Genomic DNA, 4,437 nt, shown 5'->3' on the forward strand with positions numbered 1-4,437 from the left:
CATGAGATAAACCCTAAATTCTAGGCTTCCTATGGAAACTCCCAGAGTTTTCATTTTGTTTTTGTTTTGTTTTGTTTTGTTTTAAATAAGGTGCCAAAAGTCTGCTTGAAGAGTTGGCTGAAGCATTCATCAAAAGATGGCCTACGGAAAAGGAGTTGGAGATGCCTGGTATCCCTTGGTTTAGTGTTGATGAAGGGATTTTCAGGCTCAGGGATGCTAGAGCCACTACACTGTGTAGAACCTAATCCTCCACATTGGGAAGGCCTTACCCTTCACTAATCCTATAAAATGCAAAATTCTGAGGGGGCACCAGCCCATTTGAAGAATTTGGGTTTTTAGTTTTGGGGTTTTTGTTCGTTTTGTTTTGTTTTGTTTTGTTTGAGGCAGGGTCCCCCCATTGCAGAATTAGCTCTGTAGACTAAGCTGGCCTCGAACTCACAGATGTCTGCCCTCCCCACCCCACCCCCATACCTCAAAGGCATGCTCCACCACTGTACAGCCCACATTTGAAGGGTTTTGTTGTCATTCTTTTCCTTGAGCAAGACCTTAGGGTTGGAGATGGCGCTGCTCAATTGGATGAATTAAATGCAGTGGGTTTAACTGGGGCCCCAAGGGAGCAAAAGCCAAGTGTCAGCACTGAATCACCCGAGGTGAATACAGTTCATGGGCAGCAAAGACAAAACAATGTTCACAATGGTATAACCCATAATGGTCAACATAGGCAAGGTGAATTTCATGGTGGCAGGACCGGTGGGGACATTTAGTAAATGGCTAACCGATCATGGTGTTTCCAGGCGTGAATAAAACAGGCCTACTGAATTGCTGTTTGACCTGCATAAGCAGAATAAAATTCTTACAAATAAAAGAGAGTTTCCATTGCTTCATAGCAAAAGGCAGTCTCAGGTAATGGACTGATTTATAGACTTCAGGGAGCTTGCAGACCCAGAAACCCTGAATGGAGGAGCAGTGGCCAGGTTCCCTGAGGAAGAACTGGATAAAATACCTAAAAGTTTTCTAGTTAGCTTTTCTCCAGTCTTTTCCTAGAGGGTCCTATGGCCAATCAAAGGGGGAACTGTACACTGGGAGAAAGGAAACAATCAGACTTTGGGGTCTATTAGATACCAACTCTGGGTTAATGCTGATTCTGGAAACATTGTGGCTCTCCAGTTAAAGTAGGGACTTGTGGAGGCCAGGTGATTTTTGGAGTTTTGCCTGAAGTCCAAGACACAATAGGTCCAGTGGGTCCCAGAACTCACCCTATGGTTATCTCCCCGGTTCCAGAATGTATAATTGAGATAGATATACTTAGAAGTTGGCAGAATTCTCACATTGGTTTTCAGACCTGTGGAGTGAGGGCTGTGGTGGTTGGATAGGCTAAATGGAAGCATTTAGAGATGCCTCTGCCAATGAAAATAGTGAATAAAAAACAGTACCATATTCCCGGAGGAGTTGCAGAAATTAGTGCCACCATTAAAGACTTGAAAGATGCAAGGATGGTGGCTCCCACCACATCTCCCTTTAACTCTCGTATCTGGCCAGTGCAGAAGACAGATGGATCATGGAGAATGACAGTCGACTGTCAAAAGCTCAATAAGATAGTGCCTTAGAATTTCATTGCTGTGAAGAGACACCATGACCAAGCCAACTCTTATAAAGGCAAACATTTCATTGGGGCTGGTTTACAGTTTCAGAGGTTCCCAGGCAGACCTAGTGCTGGAGGAGGAGCTGAGAGTTCTACATCTTAATCTACAGGCAGCCGGGAGGAGACTGTGTGTGGGACATTTAGTCTAACTTCAAAAGTCCCCATAGTCTTATCACAGTATCAACAATGTTTAAAAGTTCAAAGTCTTTTCTGAAATGCATGCCATCTAACTCCCTATACAATCAAAATAAAAAAGTAGATCACATACTTCCAACATATCATGGCCCAGGATATACATTACTGTTCCAGAACATAGGGAAGGGGGCACAGTGCACAAAGAATTGACCAAAGCAAGATAAAAAACCAGCTAGGCAAACTCCAAACTCTCCATTTCCAAGTCTGATGTCAAAGTACTCTTCAGAGATCCAACTCCTTTCAATTTTGTTGACTGCAACACACTTCTTTCTTTTGGGCTAGATCCACTACCTGTTATCAGCTCTCCTTGGCCAGACTCTGGTCTCCCATGACTCTGGCATCTCTAACATCTTGGGGTCTCCAAGGCAATCCAGGCTTCACCTTCATAGTTTCATACAATGCTATCTCTAGGCCGAATGACCCTTACACAGGATTCACATGCCAAACATCCTGCATATCAGATATTTACATTACAATTCACAACAGTAGCAAAATGACAGTTACGAATTAGCAATGTAATAATTTTATGATTGGGATCACCACCACACGAGGAACTATTAAAAGGATGCAGCATTAGGAAGGTTGAGAACCACTTCTCCCTATATATAGGGAATTTATTGAAATAACTTATGGGCTGCAGTCCAGCTAATCCAACAATGGCTGGCTGTGAACAGAAAGTTCAAGAATCCAGTAGTTGCTCAGTCCACAAGGCTGGGTGTCTTAGCTGGTACAGGCTGGAATCCTGAAGAAGGAGGCTCCAGTGCCAGTGAGGGAGTGAATGTGCTAGCCAGGCTGGGGCGAGCAAGCAAAAAGCAAAGGCTTCCTTCTTGTTTATTCTTATGGAGGCTTCTAGTAGCAGGTGTGGCCCAGATTAAACATGTGTCTTCTCACCTCAAGATCCAGATCAAGTGTATGTCTTCCCCCCTCAAAGGTCCAGCCTAAAAGTGGATTCCCCCACTTTAAACCAGGCAAAAATAATCTCTCACAGGTATGCCCTCCATTTCTGGGTTGCAGTCATTCCAGATGTAGTCTAGCTGACAACCAAGGATGGCCATCACAGGTGGGCAGAGAAAGAGGGATGGAGATCTAGGTGAGATAAGAAATCCAAGCAGGAATATACATAGGAATCCACTGTGGATTCCTCAATTCCAAAGCCATCGAGGAGACAAAGCACACGTGATTACTGTGGAGCCTTGACCACTAGTTTTAGGACTTTAATTTCCTGCAGGAGGCCCAGGTGCTACAGCCAGAGAGAGTCCAGATCTGACACAGTCCATCTCCAAAGTCTTACCTGGACCCCACCAATGCCAAGGCAGAATCCTCGTCAGCTTTCCTGTCTCGATCACTGCTAAAGAGAGCAGGTGTTCACATTCATTCACAGAAGGAAGCAGAGAAGACCCCACGCAGGACCTCCTCCACCTCCTCAGCACATGGGGTTGTATCTTCCTCAGCCCCAGCTCATGGAGAAGGCCACCTGTATGCTCCCATCCTCTCCCGCTCCCTGTGAGGTGGTACGGATCATTTTCCATTAGTGAGAGAAATATCTTGTCTCATTGGCCTGAATTGGGTCCTGGGCCCACTGCTGTTTTGAGGAAAGGGGTCAGTATGGTCTTCAGTACCATGACTACTTTGTAATAATCATGAGCCACTCTGGGGGAATGAGGACAAACACAACATATTTTGTAGTAGGAGAGCCGAGGGTGCCCGTGGGCATCAAGCTGGTGGGCCAGGGGCAGGCTATCACCCACATTCTCCTCCTTGCACAGACAGAAGGTGCTGGAAGATAGAGTGACCTCTCTGGGGACAGACAGCACACAGCCAAAGCAGGCCTGCTCTGGTGGATCTTGATACAGTCCAAACAGGGCGTGTACTCTTAAGGTCCAGGAGAAACACTCCTTACTCTTCATTATGCATTAAAATCACTTGGAGAGTTTGAAAATAAATGCAAGAGGCTGGTTCAGATTCACTCGTCCCTTTGGGGTCTAATGGATGCCCTACCTGATGAACCCAGAGGTTCCCAGCTGTAATCGAGTTGGTGAGGGAGCAACTTCTAAACTTTGATTTGAATCCTGTTATTCAGTCAAACACCAACCCAGGTGTTGGTTTACAGGACTTGGTAGGTGTGGTTGATGTTCTTACCATCAGCCTTTAGGCAAGGGAGACAGCCTGGGAGGATCTGGGTCAGTGTTGACAGGTCTTCAGACTAAAAGGAGGCTTCCTATTTGATAAAGAAATTGTGTGTGGACCGCAGCTTCCGCTATCTTCCACTGGCTTCGCGAGTTCCAGCCTGTGCCTGCTGGTGCCCTGCCCTGTAAATTTTCCATTCCTTAACCAGTTCGTGTGGGTTACTCAAGCCATCTTCCAACACTACATCTCTAAATGTGCACCTCTTGATTTCTGCTTGTCTCCCAGGAGCCTGACTGAGAGCGACACCACGAAGTTTTAATATGCTGCTTGGAGAACAAGGGAAGTGTTTAGCGGCAGTTATGCCAAAGGGTATCTATAGTCAAAGTCTGCTCTATTCTCCCGTCTCTGCACCCGCCCAAGAGCTCTGGATTCATGAATAAAAGACACACACACACAACCTTTATACTTTAGCA

The sequence above is a fragment of the Mastomys coucha genome, unplaced genomic scaffold, assembly GCF_008632895.1.
Source record: "Mastomys coucha isolate ucsf_1 unplaced genomic scaffold, UCSF_Mcou_1 pScaffold2, whole genome shotgun sequence".
In the NCBI taxonomy this organism is placed as follows: Eukaryota; Metazoa; Chordata; class Mammalia; order Rodentia; family Muridae; genus Mastomys; species Mastomys coucha.